The sequence below is a fragment of the Felis catus genome, chromosome C1, assembly GCF_018350175.1.
Source record: "Felis catus isolate Fca126 chromosome C1, F.catus_Fca126_mat1.0, whole genome shotgun sequence".
In the NCBI taxonomy this organism is placed as follows: domain Eukaryota; kingdom Metazoa; phylum Chordata; class Mammalia; order Carnivora; family Felidae; genus Felis; species Felis catus.
In genome coordinates, this window is record NC_058375.1 from 78,169,506 (window position 1) to 78,190,360 (window position 20,855).

Genomic DNA, 20,855 nt, shown 5'->3' on the forward strand with positions numbered 1-20,855 from the left:
AATAAAGAGGCAATTAATATAACTCTGGCTGTTTCCTAAGGCAAGGGGAAAAAAAGCAAAAATAAACAACTGGGATTACATTAAACTAAAGAAATTTGATGCAGTGAAAGAAACTACCAACAAAACAAAAAGGCAACCTACTGAATGGGAGAAGGTATTCGCAAATGATATATGTGACAAGGGGTTAATATCCAAAATATACATTGGGTCACCTGGATGGCTCAGTTGGTTAAGCGTCTGACTTCAGCTCAGGTCATGATCTTGCAGTCTGTGAGTTAGAGCCCCGCGTCGGACTCTGTGCTGACAGCTCAGAGCCTGGAGCCTACTTTGGATTCTGTGTCTCCGCCTCTCTCTGCCCCTTTCCCACTCGTGCTCTGTCTCTCAAAAATAAATAAATGTTAAAAAAAAACATCCAAAATATATAAAGAACCTATACACCTTAACACCAAAAAAAAAAAAAAAAAAACTAATTAAAAAATGAGCAGAAGAGCTGAATAGTCATTTTTCCACAAAAGATGTACAGGCGGCTAACAGACACATGAAATGCTGTTCAGTAGCACTTGCCATCAGGGAAATGAAAATCAAAACCACAATGAGTTATTCCCTCACACCAGTCAGAATGGCTAGTATCAAAAAGACAAGAAATAGAAAATGTTGGCAAGGATGTGGAAAAAAGGAAACCCTTATCTCCTGTTGGTGGGAATGTAAATTGGTACAGACACAATGGGAAAAAGTATGGGGGTTCCTCAAAAAGATTAAAATAACAATCACATGATTCAGTAATCCTAATGGTGGGTATTTACCAGAAGAAAATGAAAACACTAATTCAAAAAGATACATGCACCCCTAAGTTTATTGCAGTATTATTTATAATAGCCAAGATATGGTAACACCCTAATTGTCCATCAAGAGAGACAAATGTCCATCATATATATATATATATATATATATATATATATATATACACACACACACACATATATATATGAATATTACTCAGCCATAAAAAGAGTGAAATCTTGCCATTCACAATAACATGGATGGACCTAGAATATATTATGCTAGATGAAATAAGTCAGACAGAAATAGATAAATAGCATAAGATTTCACTTATATGTGGAATCTAAAAAACAAATGAACAAACAAAAAGCCAGACTCAGAAACTCATAAATACAGAGAACAAACTCAAACTGGTGATTACCAGAGGAGACAGGGTTGTGGGGATGGGTGAAATAGGTGAAGAAGAGTAAGACGTACAGACGCCTAGTTATAAAATAAGTAAGTCACAGGGATGGGAAGTACAGCAATAGGAAATACAGTCAGTAATATCATAATGCTTTGTATGGTGACAGATGATAATTATACTTATTGTGGTGAGCATTTCATAATGTATATAATTGTCAAATCACTATGTTGTAAACCTGAAATTAATATAATATTGCATTGTCAACTATACCTCAATTTAAAAAAACTCTGGCTGCCTCAAAAATCAGTGCATACCTGGTAAAAGTGGTAACCACAAAATTTATAATTGGCACATACACTTGATCTGATGCAGGGACAGAGATAGATATTATGTATTTTTTAAATCCCTTTTTATATGATAAATCTTGATTATGCTTTGAAGGGTACGAATTTCTTTATCCAGTTCAAAATGCCTTAAATTCAGGAATTTTTATGTTCTCAGACGTAGCTTTTGCTGCTGTGTTGAATTTTCCTCTAGGTTGCTTTTATATTACGACTGAGAACTGAAGGCAATTTCCCTTGCCTAAAAACAAGAATCTGTCGAAGTGTCTAAACTTTGAGGAATTAACCATTAAATTACAGCTACACTCAATAATCACATTAAACCAACAGTAGCTACAACACAAGGGATTATCACTGACAGTTGAGAGCTCAGGAGAGATTTAAATCAGAGGATGAATAGAACCAGTGTGGTAGGAGTGCAAAAATTCTTTCTTAATGTCTGAATAAAGAACTGAATATATTTTGCTTTATCTAAACCATATACATACATGCCCAAACCTATTTTTAAAAAGCTTTTAAAGCCAAACAACCAGCTATTTTTATTTTAAAAAATTTTTGTAATGTTTATTTATTTTTGAGAGAGAGAGAGAGACAGAGTGCGAGCAGGGGAAGAACAGAGAGAGGGAGACACAGAATCCGAAGCAGGCTTCAGGCAATAAACTGTTTACATCCAATCATTTAAAAATAGGAATTTATATACATGGTGAGTTTTGAGAATATAGTACTGTATCAGTTCCTGTATCAACGACAATTGGGGAAAGGCTAGATTTGAAAACAGCCACTTTTCTTTCATCAGATTTCCTCTACGTTCCCTTAGTCTTTGTGTATGTGTGTGTTTCCTTTTGACAGTTTAGAACATCAAGGTCAGAATGTCAGGAATGAAGCAGATAACAAAAAGAACATCCAGTAGAGCCTCAAAAGAAAATGCTTGTTCAATATTTGCAACTGACTAAAAGGGAAAAATATTGAAGTACATTGACTATCATAGATCTATCAAAGCATTCAAGCCACTAAGTAGATTAGAAGGCTTGCTGCTGCTTATGAAACTGAGACATCTCACAAAAAACATTAAGCTATTCTTTGCACTGTCTCATAACAGCTTGTCATTCTACAACTAATGTGGAAATATGGCATTGCAAGGTTTATGAAATATATATATTTTTATTGATTCTATGCTTTCAAGTTCAAGCTTACATTTTCCATTCAGGAATAAATAATTTACAGAATTAATTTTTCATTATAACTTTCTCACAGCTGCTGAATTAGGGATGTTCTGAAACTAAACATGAATGTAAATTGAACATATTTCTGTGTAGGAATTCTAGGGAGTAGTGAATCATAGAGTTGAGCTGTTACAGAACTGCCAAATATATCTGTGTAGTCAGTTTCAATATATTTGGACCTGAATTGGGTAGATGACCTTTAAAAGCACAACTCAAACAGGCTTATTTATTCTGTTAATAAATGAATCACAGTAATACATAAGACTCCCAAATGAAAACTTGTTAGCAGGGTTAGCTGCTGAACATTTATTTCAAGTAAACACCTCTCAGACAAATTAGCCTGAACCAGAAGACCAAAGCTTGAAATAAATTAGTTCAAGCCTAACAGTAATAAGGCTAAGAATCTTAATAAAAATAGAAGACCCTTTGGTACTGTTCATATTATGGCTACTAACATTCAATGAAGTCTGATATGTTATCACTGAGACACAAACTAGAAGGTGCTTTATATGTCAGGATGAATGATACTTCAACATTTAATTAGATTTATTAGTGCTTATTAGGTACCAGACATTGTTCTAGGTGCTAGGGATTCATCAGCAAACAAAACAGACAAAAGTCCATGCTCTTGTGGAGTTTACATTCTAGTGAGAGAAGAAAGGCTATAAACAAACAAACAAAAAAACAAAATATGTAATATGTTAGAAGGTAGCAAATGACATGAAAAACAAACAAACAAACCCAGCAGGTTAAGAGAGATCAGGAGTGATTCTAATTTTAAATGAGGAAGTCAAGGTGGGCTTTATTGGGAAGACGACAGTTGAGCTAAGTAAGATTTGAAGGAGGGGAAACAGAGAGTGAACTATGAATATATCTGGTTCAAAAGCCCTGAAGCAGAAGCATGCCTAGATATGAGGACAGGAAGGTCTGAAACAGAATGTATCTGGGACAGAAAAAGTAAGTTAGAAAAATAGTAGTAGAAGGGGTGTAGATAGGTAATAGGGTAACTGGCTGACTTAGGCCATTGTCAGTCATCAGAAGGACTTAAGCTTTAATTCTGACTTCTATTTTAATAAGATTACCCTGGCTGCTATGTAGAAAAAGGACTGTAAGGGCCAAGGCATAAATAGGAAGATCTGTTAGGAGGTGATAGCAATAATCCAGGTGATTGGTGATGGTGGTTCAGACTAGGGAGGTGGTGAGGATATGGATATATTTTGAAGGTACAGGCCACAAGATATCCTGATGGGTGAGGTGAGGCATATAAGAAACAAGCAAGGTATTTATATTTAACAACATGAAAAGTGTGAGTTATTAGCTGCAATGGGGAAGACTAGGGGTGGTATAGGTTTGCAGAGGGAAATTAGTTCAGCTTTAGAAGTGTGAAATTTAAGATGTCTTTTAGTGGAAATATTAAATAGGAAGCTCCTTATACCAGCTGGAGTCCAGGGGAAAGCCTAAAGCTGGAGATACAAATTTGGGATTTGTCAGCATATGGATTATATCTAAAGCCATGAATTGATGAGATCACCAAGGGAGTGAATATAGCCAGAGAAGAAAAGAGATCTAAGGACTGTACTGGGGGTTCTCCTACAAAGTTGGGTATTGAAGAAAAAAAAAGTGGCCAGTGAGGTACAGGAAAACCATGGTATGGGGTAAGAAGTATTTCCAAGAGGAGAAAGGGGTCAACTGTGACAAATGGTTAAGTAAAATTGGTATTGAAAATTGCTGGATTTAACAATGACCATGACAAAAGCAATTTCTTTGGCATGGTGGAAATTAAAAAGGCAGCCTCCTTATAGTAAATGTAAGAAAGAATTAGAGAAGAGGTATTAGAAACAGAAATTATAGACAATCCTTTTGAGTTTTACTATAAAAGAGAGTAGAAGAATGGATGGTTAGCTAGAATGCAAAGAGGGAACAAAAGATTTTAAGATGGGAGAAATAATGACATATTTATTTCCTAATGGGAATGGTCCAGTACAGACGAGAAAACTGATGTTGTAAGAGAGACAGGAGAAAATTGTTGGAAATATGTTCTTGAGTAAACAAGAAGAGATGAGATCTAGTGTCCATCTGCAGGGTTGACCTTATTTAAGAGCATGCACAGTTAATCTACCAAGACTGGGAGGAAAACAAAATCTGTGGGTAGAGATGATGATTGATGGGTAGATGTGCTCATGAGCCTCAGTGGAAAGTTCACCTTTGGATGCTTTGATTTCTCTCATTTAAATAGTAAGGAAGACCTTCAGCTGAAAGTAGGGATGAGGAAAAGGTGCTAGAGAATTAAGGAAAGGAGAAGGTATGAAACAGTTATGCAGGAGAGTGGGAGAAGGAATGGACTGGGCAGATACTGTACAGCTGCCAGATGACATTAAAGGAACATTTGAATAACGATAGCATGTTAAACATATTGAGTGCTTGTTTTAGGCACTGCTTTAGAAGGCTTACATATATCGATCTATGAACTAGCACAATTATTATTCTTAGTTTAAGATAAGAAAACCGAGAGGGGTGCCTGGGTGGCTCACTTGGTTAAGCATCCAACTTCGGCTCAGGTCATGATCTCTCAGTCCGTGAGTTCGAGCCCCACATCGGGCTCTGTGCTGACAGCTTGGAGCCTGAAGGCTGCTTCAGATCCTGTGTCTCCCTCTTTCTCTGCCCCTCCCCTTCTCTCTGTCCCTTCCCCACTCATGCTGTCTCTTTCTCTCAAAAATGAATACATGTTAAAAGACATTTAAAAAAGAGATTGGTAAGGAAATTTTAAAAAAAGAAAAAAAAGATAAGAAAACCAAGAAGCTGTCACTTTATCTGTGTTCACATAGCTAAGTTAACGGTGGAGGCATGATAGGAAGCCAGGCTGTTTGACTCCAGACACTAGGCTATTTTTCTTCACAATCAAATATTTGTTGATTGAAAAAATGAAGGATAAATTAAAGGAAGGAAGGATGAACTATCAATGCTATCTCCACAGTCTGTGGCTTTTTGCTAAATCATTTTTATACTTACGTAACCTAAATGACGTTTTCCAGATCTTATAACTGGATCTTTGTGCAGAGAAGGAACTGTAGTGGTAGGGATGTGGCCCAGACATCTGATAGATTTAGGTTTGAATCTCAGCTCTTTTTTTACTAGCTATATCACTTTGGCCAACTAAATCACTCTGAGCCCTAGTTCCCTCATCTTTAAAATGAGAATAACGTATACTTTATAGCATTTATGGAGAAGATTAATAGAATCATGTATGCAAAGTATCTGGTATAGTACTTGGTACAATGCAGGTTTTCAGTAAGATTAGTTTGCTTTTCCCTCTCTGTTCTGGTCAGTTGCCCAGAACTTCAGTATCCTCCCCAGAATGGACCCTTCTTTGCACTTGCCAGTTTCACTACCAGAACTAGAGTCTCTGCTCTCATTCCAGCTAAATCTCCTTGTGGTATTACAGGTAGAAAGGGAAGGCTATCCTGCACTCTTACTTGTTGGGAGCCTCGGCAGTTCACTCTTGGATGTCTCTCCTACCCCTTTACAATCAGCCAGCTAGAAACATGAGGGCCTTCCAAGAAGGGTCCTCTGGCAACCTAACCTTCCTGCTCCCACCAGCAGCTGAGTCAATTCCTTGAGTGCCCAAATCCACAGGTGTGGCTGGAGTCAGGTCTTGATTAATCTGACCTGCCCTGTCCTGGCTTTAACAAACTGTCCAACAGGGGCAGCAAAAGAGTGCCCCTAATTTTAATAATATCAGATATACAAGTCAAAATTTACAAAATAGTTACTGTAGGGAATAATGAATCCATATTATAAGTGTGCTCCAAAGGATTTTTTCTGGAGCACTATTTTTCTTCCCAGCAATACATATTTTACTAAGGAAGACATAGTTTTGCATCCTAACCATTAAGCTCTAGACAAGTGGTGGCTTTTTCTTTTTCGATTTTTACAATTGTGACACCAGCGCATAATAATTTGCTGAGTTTCAGTTAGGTTGAAAACAATGGATTCCAAAAGAGCAAACACACAGGCTTCTATATGTTACAGTTACAGCTACTAATAAAAAAGTGAGTATTTTTTCATAATTTGGATATACCTGAGGTCACTGTGACCTTATGTTGTCAATAATAAGAGTAAAAGAATTGAGCCTAAATTTTAAAAAATTGTGAAAAATTAACTCCAGGCAAGTAAGTCAAACGTAAAAAACAATTCAAAAACAAACAAACAAACAAACAAACAAACAAACAAACAAACTTACTTTCTCCTAACCACTTCCTGGCTCCTTCAAATCTTGCCATTTAATGATCAGAAAAGGCGGGGCCAAAGTTAGCAAGGTCTGCGGCTGCGCGGAAGCGCAGCAAGTGAAAAGCAAGTCCTGCGGCTGGGGCGGCCACCAAGACGGCTGTGCTTCTCTGCTCTGCCACCGTACTTCCGCTACTCTTGGAAAGTTCTGGAAGTTGGGGAGGTGACGTGGCACCACTGACTTGCTGGTCGGGTAGGTGTGTTTACAGCCACTGCGGACCACGCTCTTCACGTTTTTTTTTTTTCATTCTCCTGCCAGGGTGTTTTTTTTCCTCAGACTTGCCGGGTCCAGTCTTTACCTCAGAGATTTGGAGACGTGAGAGAGAATCCTCCCCACCATCCTTTCTTTTTGAGAGTCATATGGAACGGGGTTTCCTGAGGTTTTTTCCTACAGGGTTGTAGAACCTTCCTTTTCGGAACCCTTGTAGTCAAGTCTGCGGATTTATATTTACTTTAGGTATTGTTTGTATCCTGGTAGGAAGACTCTTAAGAACGGAAGCCGCCGTGAAGATAGTTGTGGTCCAACCTCTCACTTGTCAGTTAAGGAGACTGAGCGGGAACGCGATTTACAGGAGATTTTTGTGGAATGTTAAGTTGATTTGAATTTGAAAACTTGGGGAAAACAAACAAAAGCCTCATAGCCCAGAATCCTAGGGACTTGGAACGGGGTAATGCCTTAAGAGCGTGTGAGCTTTTTATTTTCAGACGAGGAAGCAGGCCAAGTGGAGGTGAAGGGATTTGCCCAGAGTTGCGGAGCTCTGGAGTGGATGAGCCCCTCCCCCCCCCCCCCCCCCCCAGTGGCTGCTCGCCCGGGGGGCGTTTCCCCAGAGATACTGAAGGAGCCTTACTGCCGCAGCCCTGATTGCCTCATTTCTATTCGTTAATTGTACACTCGTAGGGATCTGCGGACCCCAGTTCCTTTCTCACTTATTAGAAGTGCACAAAATTAACAAACCTCTCATAGCTTTACTTAAATTGTTTATAAAACCTACAATAACGGTGTGAATAATTAAATGGCTATATATTATGTGTGTATTATCAGGAGGATGATCGTTAGCTACACAGTGAATTGTATGGGAGGGGTAATAGAAGTTGCAGTCCTTCCTTTAACCAGCTAACCATTTACTCATCCAAAAACAAGTATTTTTTGAGTGTCTACTTCTGCCAGGTGCTGGAGATAAAGTACTATTCGTACAACAAATGAGGAAATTATAGAACATTTGGCTTCAACCCAGCAGGAAGAACTTTCTAATTATTAGAGTCATTCAAAAGTGGAATGAAACTGCCTTAGGAGATAACTAACTCACCGCAAACTGAAAGTGACTTTCATCTGGATTAGTTGGTTTCTAAATTTTGCTTTGAACTAATTTTATATTAAGTAACATGAAAAAGTAGATATTTGGTTGAGATTAGGATGCTTATGTTTTAGGGGAAATGAAATATGTTTATAAATAATTTTGTTGGACAAAATGTGATAGGTGCTCAACCGAGATATTCTAAGGTGGATTCTGAGGAAGGAGAGGTCTCATTTAAGTTTGAGGGGCCCAGGGATAGTTTCTTGCAGGAGACAGCATTTCTAATGGGCTTTGAAAGAGAAGTAGGTTTTTTGTTTGTTTGTTTGTTTGTATGTTTGTTTTAATAGACTTCATTTTTTTACAATAGTTTTATATTTACAGAGAAATTGAGGCAAAACCCACAGTATTCCCACATACTGTTTTAGTTTCCCCTATTACTAACGTTTTATATTAGTATGGTACATTTGTCACAATTAATGAACCAATATTGTTACATTATTATTAACTAAAGTTTATTCTGATTTCTGTAGTTTTAACTTAATGTCCTTTTTTTTTTCTGTTCTAGGATTCCTGTCACTATACCAAATCACATTTAATTTTAATGTTTTCTTAGGTTCCTCTTGGAGGTGACAGTTTCTCAGACTTTCTTTGTTTTTGATAACCTTGATGACTTTGAGGAGTGCTGGTCAGGTGTTTTGTAGGTTGCTCAATTACTGGAATTTGGTGTGTTTCTCACTTTAGGACTAAGATTATAGATTATTGAGAAGAAGGTTACATTGTATCATTGGTACATACTATCAGTGTGATTTATAGCTATTGGTGTAGACTTTGACCACCTGGCTGAGGTAGTACCTGTCATGTTTTTCCAATGTCTTCTACCTGTCATGTTTCTCCAATGTGTCTTGAAGACATTGTCAGGAGATTTGTCGCCTCTCCCCCATTTGTTAATTTTTTAATTCATTTTAATCAGTATGGATGTGTGACTTTTTGTTTTATAGTTTGAAATATGATAAATGTTATGACTTTTATATTATTAATATAATTTAATATTATTTTATTATAATTTTACTTATTTTGCTACTCAGATTGTTCCAGCTTTAGCCATAGGAATCTCTTTCAGGTGATTCCTCTACTCTTTTTGACATACTTCTCTCAGTTTTAGTTTTTCCTTTGTTTTTTTAAATTTATTTCTGAGAGAGAGAAAAAGTGCACATGCACACGAGATAGGGAGGGGGATAAAGGAAGAGAGAGAGAGGGAAAGAATCTTAAGCAGGCTCCATACTCACTATGGAACCCAATGTAGGGCTCAATCCTGTGACCGTGGGATCATGACCTGAGCCAAAATCAAAAGTCAGACACTCAACTGACTGAACCACCCAGGTGACCCACTTTGTTTTTGTTTTTAATCACTTCCTTCCTTTCTGGCACTACAAAATACCCTAGGCTCAGCTTGTATATTTCTTGTCCCACTTCTTTTCACCATTTCTCCCAGGGATCTCCAGTTCTTTTTATTAGAGAAAAGTATTAGAAACCAAAGTCTGAGGCACCTGGGTGACTCAGTCAGTTAGGCACCCGACTTTGACTTAGGTCATGATCTCACAGTTCATGAGTTTGAGCCCTACATCAGGCTCTGTGCTCACAGCTGGGAGCCTGGAGCCTGCTTTGGATTCTGTGTCTCCCTCTCTCTGCCCCACCCCTGCTCAAGTTCTAGCTGTTTCCCTTAAAAATAAATAAACATTAAAAAAAAAAAATCTGGCTGCTAGGTGTGATTGTTTCTGAGAAGGTATCATTTATTTTAGGCCCCTCTCAGATAACAAAGCAAAGAGATATATACATGTGTATGTACTAGTCTATCTATGTCCACCTATCTGTAAGTATTTTTATATATGTTCAGTTGTATCTCTATTAAGCTAATAGTGATTTCATAAGAGTGTTGCCAACACTAATCCATTACCACATGGATCATTCTAGCCTCGAAAGATTAAAAAAGAAATTTAAGCAAAAGTATGAAGAATGAACTTTTAAAATGCTGTTATGAACATTCTTGTACAAATCTTTTAATACATGTTGCATGCATTTCTTTCCAATATAAACTTACAAGTGCAATTGCTAGGTGTGTATCTTCCAACTTTAGTAGATAATGCCTATCAAGAACTCTGAAAAGTCTGAAATTTTATCCTACTTGTAAGCTAACAAGTTGACCTGGTATTGTTTAATTGATGCTGGCAGAATATACATACATGATGCCTGGACGAGGAACAGGCTTTAAAAATCATGGCAAAAGTAGTAGCCAAAGGTTTAGGTTCCTCATGGTTTTCCTTGGCTCCCAAATCCCAAAGTGGGTAGATGTGTTGGAATAACAGAAGTGGACCTAGATGGACACATGCAGTTGGTTACATTAACAAAGAGAACACTTATTAATAAGCAGTGACAAGCTTGCTTACTGCATTTCTCAGTGTTGCTCATTGCAAATGAAAAATGACCTGGATAGAGTCAGGGCCTTATGTTCTTGGCATTTCAGAAAAAACCTTCAGGCACACTGGGGGCCCATTGAAGACTACCCCAGCAATCTCTAATTGTTGACAAAGTACAGCATTCATGATAAAAACCCTCAGCAAAGTAGGTTTAGAGGGAACATAACATAATAAAGGCCATATGTGAAAAACTTATAGCTAACATCATTCTCAATGGGGAAAAACTGAGAGCTTTTCTCCTAAGGCCAGGAACAAAAAGAAAAAATGTCTACTGTCACCACTTATATACAACATGGTACTGGACATTCTAGCCACAGCAAGCAGACAAGAAAAAGAAAAGACATGTAAGTTGGTAAGGAAGAAATAAAACTTTCATATTTGCAGAAGACATGATACTCTTTATAAAATCTTTATGAAAGATTGTGCCAAAACCTGCTAGAATTGATAACCAAATTCAGTAAAATCACAGGATACAAAATCCGTATACAGAAATCTTGCATTTCAATATACCAATAATGAAGTAGTAGAAAAAGAAATTAAGAAAACAATCCCATTTACAATTTCACTAAAATAATAAGATACCTAGAAATAAACCTAACCAAGGAAATGAAAGATGTATACTTTGAAAACTATAAAACACTGATGAAAGAAATTGAAGACAACACAAAGAAATGGAAAGACATTCCATGCTCATGGATTGGAAGAACAAATATTGTTAACTCTTTTTAATTTTTTTTAATATGAAATTTATTGTCAAATTGGTTTCCATACAACACCCAGTGCTCCTCCCAACAGTTGCCCTCCTCAGTGCCCATCACCCACCCCCCCTTTCTCCCACTCAGCAACCCTCAGTTTATTCTCAGTTTTTAAGAGTCTCTTATGGTTTGGCTCTCTCCCTCTCTAACTTTTTTTTTTCTCCTTCCCCTCCCCCATGGTCTTCTTTTAAGTTTCTCAGGATCCACATAAGAGTGGAAATATGGTATCTGTCTTTCTCTATATGACTTATTTCACTTAGCATAACACTCTCCAGTTCCATCCACGTTGCTACAAAAGGCCGTATTTCATTCTTTCTCATTGGCAAGTAGTATTCCTTTGTGTATATAAACCACAGTTTCTTTATCCACTCATCAGTTGATGGACATTTAGGCTCTTTTCATAATTTGGCTATTGTTCAAAGTGCTGTTGTAACCATTGGGGTACAAGTGCCCCTATGCACCAGCACTCCGTGTCCCTTGGGTAAATTCCTAGTAGTGCAATTGCTGGGTTGTAGGGTAGTTCTATTTTTAATTTTTTGAGGAACCTTCACACTGTTTTCCAGAGTGTCTGCACCAGCTTGCATTCCCACCAGCAATGCAAGAGAGAACCTATTTCTCCACATTCTCGCCAGCATCTGTTGCTGCCTGAGTTGTTAATGTTAGCCATTCTGGCAGGTGTAAAGTGGTATCTCATTGTGGTTTTGATTTGTATTTCCCTGACGATGAGTGATGTTGAGCATTTTTTCATGTGCCTGTTGGCCATCTGGATGTCTTCTTTGGAGAAGTGTCTATTCGTGTCTTTTGCCTATTTCTTTACTGGATTCTTTGTTTTTTGGGTGTTGTGTTTGATAATTTCTTCATAGATTTTGGATACTACCCCTTTATCTGATATGTCATTTGCAAATATCTTTTCCCATTCTGTCGGTTGCCTTTTAGTTTTGCTGATTGTTTCCTTCGCTGTGCAGAAGATTTTTATTTTGATGAGGTCCCAGTAGTTCATGTTTGCTTTTGTTTCCTTTGCCTCCAGAGGTGTTTGTTTCCCTTGCCTCCAGGTCAAAGAGGTTTTTGCCTGCTTTCTCCTCCAGGATTTTGATGGTTTCCTGTCTTGTCTTTCATCCATTTTGAGTTTATTTTTGTGTATGGTGTAAGAAAGTGGTCCAGGTTCATTCTTCTGCATGTCATTTTTCCCATCACCACTTGCTGAAGAGACTGTCTTTATTCCATTAGATATTCTTTCCTGCTTTGTCAAAGATTAGTTGGCCATACGTTTGTGGGTCCATTTCTGCGTTCTCTATTCTGTTCCTTTGATCTGAGTGTCTTTTCTTGTGCTAGTACCATACTGTCTTGATGATTACAGCTTTGCAGTATAGCTTGAAGTCTGGGATTGTGATGCCTCCTGCTTTGGTTTTCTTTGTCAAGATCACTTTGGCTATTATGGCTATCCACACAAATTTTAGGATTATTTGTTCTAGCTCTGTGAAGAATGCTGGTGTTATTTTGATAGGGATTGCACTGAATATGTAGATTGCTTTGGGTAGTATTGACATTTTAACAATATTTGTTCTTCCTATCCAGGAGCATGGAATCTTTTTCCATTTTTTTGTGTCTTCTTCAATGTCTTTCATAAGTTTTCTATAGTTTTCAGAGTATAGGTTTTTTACCTCTTTGGTTACATTTATTCCCAGGTATTTTATGGTTTTTTGTGCAACTGTAAATGGAATTGATTCCTTGATTTCTCTTTCTTTTGCTTCATTGTTGGTGTATAAGAATGCAACTGGTTTCTGTGCATTGATTTTATATCCTACCACTTTGCTGAATTCATGAACCAATTCTAGCAGTTTTTTTGGTGGAATCTTTTGAGTTTTCCGTATAGACTATCGTGTCATCTGCGAAGAGTGAAAGTATGACCTCCTCCTGGCCAGTTCGGATGCCTTTTATTTCTTTGTGTTGTCTGATTGCAGAGGCTAAGACTTCCGATACTATGTTGAATAACAGTGGCGAGAGTGGACATCCCTGTCTTGTTCCTGACCTTAGGGGGAAAGCTCTGTTTTTCTCCATTGAGGATGATATTAGCATTGGGTCGTTCATATATGGCTTTTATGATCTCGAGGTATGCTCCTTCTTTCCTATTCTTGACATTTTTTATCAAGAAAGGATGCTGTATTTTGTCAAATGCTTTCTCTGCATCTATTGAGAGGATCATATGGTTCTTGTCCTTTCTTTTATTGATGTGATGAATCGCGGTAATTGTTTTGTGAATATTGAACCAGCCCTGCATCCCAGTATAAAGTGGTATAAATCCCACTTGGTCGTGGTGAATAATTTTTTTAATGTATTGTTGGATCCGGTTGGCTACTATCTTGTTGAGGATTTTTGCCTCCGTATTCATCGGGGAAATTGGTCTATAGTTCTCCTTTTTAGTGGGGTCTCTGTCTGGTTTTGGAATCAGGGTAATGCTGGTTTCATAGAAAGAGTTTGGAAGTTTTCCTTCCATTTCTATTTTTTGGAACAGCTTCAAGAGAATAGGTGTTAACTCTTCCTTAAATGTTTGGTAGAATTCCTCTGGAAAGCCATATGGCCCTGGACTCTTGTGTTTTGGGAGATTTTTAATTACCAATTCGAATTCCCTACTGGTTTTGGGTCTGTTCAAATTTTCTATTTCTTCCTGTTTAGTTTTGGTAGTGTATATGTTTCTAGGAATTTGTCCATTTCTTCCAGATTGCCCATTTTATTAGCATATAATTGCTCATAATATTCTCTTACTGTTTTTATTTCTGCTGTATTGGTTTTGATCGCTTCTTTTTCATTCTTGATTTTATGTGTTCTTGTCCTTTCCTCTTTCTTTTTGATCAAACTGGCTAGTGGTTTATCAATTTTGTTAATTCTTTCAAAGACCAGATTCTGGTTTCATTGATCTGTTCTGTTTTTTTTTTTTTTTTTTTTTTTTTTGGTTTCGATAGCACTAATTTCTGCTCTAATCTTTATTATTTCCTGTCTTCTGCTGGTTTTGGGTTTTATTTGCTGTTCTTTTTTCAGCTCCTTAAGGCATAAGGTTAGGTTGTATATCTGAGATCTTTCTTCCTTCTTTAGGAAGGCCTGGATTGCTATATACTTTCCTCTTGTGGACTGCCTTTGCTGTGTCCTAGAGGTTTTGGGTTGTGGTGTTATCATTTTCATTGACTTCCATATACTTTTTAATTTCCTTTAACTGCTTGGTTAGCCCATTCATTCTTTAGTAGGATGTTCTTCAGTCTCCAAGTATTTGTTACCTTTCCAAATTTTTTCTTGTGGTTGATTTCGAGTTTCATAGCATTGTGGTCTGAAAATATGCACAGTATGATATCAGTCTTTTTGTACTTACTTAGGGCTTATTTGTATCCCAGTATATGGTCTATTCTGGAGAACGTTCCATGTGCACTGGAGAAGAATGTATATGCTGCTGCTTTAGGATGAAATGTTCTGAATATATCTGTTAAGTCCATCTGGTCCAGTGTGTCATTCAAAGCCATTGTTTCCTTGTTGATTTTTTGATTAGATGATCTGTCCATTGCTGTGAGTAGGGTGTTGAAGTCTCCTATTATGATATTACTGTCAATGAGTTTCTTTATGTTTGTGATTGATTTATATATTTGGGTGCTTTCACATTTGGTGCATAAATGTTTACAATTGTTAGGTCTTCTTGGTGGATAGAGCCCTTGATTATAATATAATGCCCTTCTGCATCTCTTGATACAGCCTTTATTTTAAAGTCTAGATTGTCTGATATAAGTATGGCTACTCCGGCTTTCTTTTGTTGACCATTAGCATCATAAATGGTTCTCCATCCTCTTATTTTCAATCTTAAGGTGTCTTTAGGTCTAAAGTGGGTCTCTTGTAAACAGCATATAGATGGATTTTGTTTTCTTATCCATTCTGTTACCCTATGTCTTTTGATTGGAGCATTGAGACCATTGACGTTTAGAGTGAGTACTGAAAGATATGAATTTATTGCCATTATGATGTTTGTAGAGTTGGAGTTTCTGGTGGTTCTCTGGTCCTTTATAATCTTTGTTGCTTTCGGTATTTATATATATATATATATTTTTTTTTTCATCTTTTTTCCCCTCAAAGAGTTCCCCTTAAAATTTCTTGCAGGGCTAGTTTAGTGGTCACAAACTCCTTTAATTTTTGTTTGTCTGGGAAACTTTTTATCTCTCCTTCTATTTTGAATGACAGTCTTGCTGGATAAAGAATTCTTGGCTGCATATTTTTCTGATTCAGTACACTGAATATATCCTGCCACTCCTTTCTGGCCCGCCAAGTTTCTGTGGATAGGTCTGCTGCAAACCTGATCTGTCTTCCCTTGTATGTTAGGGACTTTTTTTCCCTTGCTGCTTTCATGATTCTCTCCTTGACTGACTATTTTGTGAATTTGACTATGATATGCCTTGTTGATGGTCAGTTTTTGTTGAATCTAATGGGGGTCCTATGTGCTTCCTGGGTTTTGATATCTGTGTCTTTCCCCAGGTTAGGAAAGTTTTCTGCTATGATTTGCTCACATAACCCTTCTACCCCTATTTCTCTCTCTTCCTCTTCTGGGACCCCTATGATTCTGATCTTGTTCTTTTTTAATGAGTCACTGATTTCTCTAATTCTTAAATCATGCTTTTTTGCCTTAAGCTCCCTCTTTTTTTTCTGCTTCATTATTCTCTATAAGTTTGTCCTCTATATCACTGATTCTCTGTTCTGCCTTATCCATCCTTGCCACCGCTGCATCCATCCATGATTGTAGCTCAGTTATAGCATTTTGAGTTTCATTCTGGCTATTTTTTACTTCTTTTATCTCTGCAGAAAGGGATTCTAATCTATTTTCGACTCCAGCTAGGATTCTTATTATCGTGATTCTAAATTCTGGTTCAGACATCTTGCTTGTATCTGTGTTGGTTAAATCTCTGGCTGTCATTTCTTTGTGCTCTCTCTTTTGGGGTGAATTCCTTTGTTTGTCATTTTGAAGGGAGAAAAGGAATTAATGAGGTAGAAAAATAAAAATTAAAAAAATATTAAAATTTAAAAAATACTAAAATTTAAAAATTAAACACACACACACAAAAATTGAATAAATGATGCTAGATCCTAGGTGTGTTTTGGTGGGTGTTGAAAGTAGTTTGACAGATTAGAGAAAAAAAGGGGGGGGCAGGAAAGGAAATCGTTTGAGAATTTGAAAAAATTAATACACTGAAGTAGACTAAAATGAGATGATGGGAGTAAAATAGAATTTGAAAAAAATTACATAAAAGTAAATATAGTAGAAAAAAATTTAAAATATTTTTAATAAAAATTAAAAATAAATAATTTTTTCTCTTTCTGTATTCAAGAAAAAGAAAAGAAACAAAAAGAAAAAAAGAAAAAATCGTTTGAATATTTGAACAAGTGCATACACTGTAGTAGACTAAAATGATGCAAGTAATATAGAATTTGAAAAAATTTACATAAAAGCAAAAAATATAGTAAAAAAATTAAAAATATTTTTAATAGAAATTGAACATAAAAATGAGGTTTTTCTCTTTCTGCATTCAAGGAAAAGAAAAACAAAAAGGAAAAAAGAAAAAGAAAAAGAAATCGTTTGAAAATTTGAAAAGGTGAATACATTGAAGTAGACTAAAAGAAAATGATGGACGGGGCGCCTGGGTGGCGCAGTCGGTTAAGCGTCTGACTTCAGCCAGGTCACGATCTCACGGTCCGTGAGTTTGAGTCCCGCGTCGGGCTCTGGGCTGATGGCTCGGAGCCTGGAGCCTGTTTCCGATTCTGTGTCTCCCTCTCTCTCTGCCCCTCCCCCGTTCATGCTCTGTCTCTCTCTGTCCCAAAAATAAATAAACGTTGAAAAAAAAAATTAAAAAAAAAAAAAAAAAAAAAAAAATGATGGACGTAAGATAAATTTGAAAAAATTTACACAAGAGTAAAAAATATAGTAAAAAAATTAAAAACATTTTTAATAAAAATTGAAGATAAAAATGAATTTTTTCTCTTTCTGCTGAATTATGTGGTTCAGGTTGTGCAGATTGTTGTGTTAATCCTCCAGTCAGTTTTCTAGGTGTGTAGGATGGTTTAGTGTTGGTCTGGCTGTATTTCATGGACACGAGACACACAAAAAACTTCCATGCTGTTCTGCCATCTTGGCTCCTCCTAGACTTTAGATTTGTTGTTACCATTGGGTTCATATTATAACTTCTTATGTTATAGCAGTCTATATCAATGTGATGGTTGCTTAAGTTTGAACACATTCTAAAAGCACTAAATTTTTACTCCCTACTCCATATTTTAGGTATATGTTGTCATATGCTACATCTTTTTATTTTGTATATCCTTTGACCAATTTTTATCAGTATAATTGATTTCACTACTATTGTGTTTTAATGTCCACATTGGCTTTATAAATTATTAATCTGCCTTTATGTTTGATTTTATCTATGAATTTATTTCCTTTCATATTTTTTTTCCACTTATGGCCTTTTCTTTCTTCTTAAAGAATTATCTTAAACATTTTTTGTAAAGCTAATTTAATGGTGATGAACATCTTTAACTTTTGTCAGAGGATCTTACAACCTCTCCTTCTGTTCTGAGTGATAAACTTGCTGCGTAGAGTATTCTTCACATAGGTTTTTTTCCTTTCAGCACTTTGAATGTGTCCTGCCTCTCCAGTCTGGTCTGCAAAGTTTCTTCCAAAAATCAACTGATAGCTTTCTGGCATTTTCCTTGTATGTAACTGTTTTCTTTTTTCTTGCTCCTTTTAAAATTCTCTATCATTATTTTTGCTGTTCTAAATATGTGTATTGGTGTGTACTAACTTGGGTTTACCTTTATATAGGCTGGCTGTACTTCCTGGACTTGGAAGGCTGTTTTCTTTTCCAGAGTAGGGAACTTTTCATCTGTTATTTTTTTTAGGTAAGTTTTCTGCCCCTTACTCTTTATCTGTTCATTCCAGGATCTCTGTAATGGGAGTGTTACTCTACTTGATGATATTGCTGAGTTCCTTTAACCTATTTTCATTTGTTATTACTCTTTTTGCTATTAAACTTGGTTGCTTTCCATTACTCTGTCCTCCAGATCACTGATCCTTTCTTCTGTATCCTCTAATCTGTTTGTTGATTCTCTCTAGTGTATTTTTTTATTTCAGTTATTGAATTTTTAAGTTCTGACTAGTTCTTTTTTATATTTTATGTCTCTTTGTTGAGGTTGTTACTGAGATTGCTGTCTTTTTTCAAGTTGTATTTTTATGATCATTACTTTGAATTCTTTATCTCTGTTTCATTTAGTTCATTTACTATGATTTTGTCTTGTTCTTTCATTTGAGACATATCTTGTGTCTCTTTTTTGTCTAATTATCAGTTTTTGTTTCTATGTATTAGGTAAGTCACTTACGTCTCGTGGTCTTGAAAGAAGTAGCCTCATGTAGAAGATGTCCTATGGTGCCCTGTAGTGCAATCCCTCTGGGTCTCCAGAACCAGGCTCTCCAATGGTCTTGCTTGTGTCTGCTGTACTAAATGATAAATGTCATGTTTGTTCTGACTGTTCTGCCATCCAGCCGTTCCCCACCATTCTCCCTTGGGTTTCTCTATTCCCTGAGGCACAACAATATTGAAATTAGGCCAGTCAGTAACCCTACAGTGGACTCTGAGTGTTCATGTGAAACGAAGAGTCCACACACCTCACCTTAAATTGAAAGCTAGCAATAACTAAGCTTAACGAGGAAGGCATGTCAAAAGGCCAAGATGGGCTGAAAGTTAGGCTTCTTGTAGTTAACCAGTTAGCCAGGTTATGAATGAAAAGAAAGAGTTTGTGAAGGAAATTAAGAGTGCTATTCCAGTCAACACACAAATGATAAGAAAGCAAAATAGCCTTTTTTTACTGATAAGGAAAAAGTTTTAGTGAGCTGAATAGATGAAACTAACTACTATAGTCCCTTAAATTCCTAATCCAGAGCAAGGCCCTAACTCTTTTCAATTGTGTGAAGACTAAGAAAGGCCAGGAGGCTGCAGAAGTAAAAGTTTGAAGCTAGCAGAAGTTGGTTCATGAGATGTAAGAAAAGACCTCTCCATAAAAGTTCAAGGTGGGGGTGCCTGGGTGGCTTACTTGATTAAGTGTCCAACTTCAGCTCAGGTCATGATCTTGCAGTTTGCGAGTTTGAGCCCCACATTGGGCTCTGTGCTGACAGCTTGGAGCCTGGAGCCTGCTTCAGATTCTGTGTCTCCCTCTCTCTCTGAGCCCCGCCCCCCCCCACCCCCCCATCTCTCTGTCTCTCTTTCTCTCTTTCAAAAATAAATAAACATTAACAATTTTTTTTAAAGTAGAAGGTGAAGGAGCAGATGCTGATGTAGAAGCTGCAGCAAGTTATCTAGAAGATCTAGCTAAGATAATTCATGAAGGTGGCTACATAAACAACAGAATGTAGATGTAACTAACAGCCTTGTATTGGAAGGAGATGCCATCTAGGACTTTGTCACCTAGAGAGAAGTCAGTGGAAGTCAATACCTGGCTTCACAGTGCCAAAGGATAGATAGGCTGACTTTCTTGTTAGGGGCTAATGCAGCTGATGATTTGAAGTTGAAGCCAGTGGTCATTTGCCATTCTGAAAATCTTAGGGCTTTTAAGAATTGTGCTAAATCTGTGCTTGTGCTGTATAAATGGAACAACAGATCTGAGTGATGGCACATCTGTTTATAGCATGGTTTACTGAATATTTCAAACCTACTTTTGAGATGTACCACTCGGAAAAAAAGTTTTTTTAAAATATTACTGCTCATTGGCATTGCACCTGATCACCCAAGGGTTTTGAGATGTACAGTGAGATTAATGTTGTTTTCTTGACTACTGACACATCTGTTGTGCAACTCATAGATCAAGGAGTAATTTCGACTTTCAAATCTTACTATGAGAAATGCATTTCATAAGGCTACAGTTGCTGTAAATAGTGATTCTTCTGATGGATCTCGGCAAAGTTGGTTGAAAAACTTCTGGAAAGGAGTCGCCATTCTAGATCCCACTAAGAACATTCATGATTCATGGGAAGGGGTCAAAATATCAACATGAACCAGAGTTTGCAAGATGCTGATTATTACCCTCATAGATAGTGGAGGGGTTCAGGACTTCATTGGAGGAAATAATTGCAGATATGGTGGAAATAGCAAGAGAAGTAGAATGAGAAGTAGAGCCTGAATATGTGACTCAATGGCTGCAATCAATGACTGAAAGACTTTCACTGAGGAGTTGTTTCTTTTATTTTTTAAGTTTATTTATTTTGAAAGAGGGAGCATGCAATCA

General features: G+C 36.9%; 1 protein-coding gene across 4 annotated transcripts in view; it reads left to right on the forward strand.

Moving 5' to 3' along the window:
• The first annotated feature begins 7,077 nt into the window (after window positions 1-7,077).
• Window positions 7,078-20,855, forward strand: part of CC1H1orf146 (chromosome C1 C1orf146 homolog) — a 51,304-nt gene continuing 37,526 nt past the window's right edge. The window contains exons 1-3 of one of the 4 annotated variants that reach the window (XM_045036187.1): window positions 7,081-7,227; window positions 18,210-18,292; window positions 18,403-18,479. The gene's annotated coding sequence lies outside the window, so the exon portion shown is untranslated. Of the gene's footprint in view, window positions 7,232-18,209; window positions 18,293-18,402; window positions 18,480-20,855 lie in introns of all 4 variants that reach the window. The other 3 variants (XM_045036189.1, XM_045036188.1, XM_003990301.6) reach the window with 3 other exon arrangements.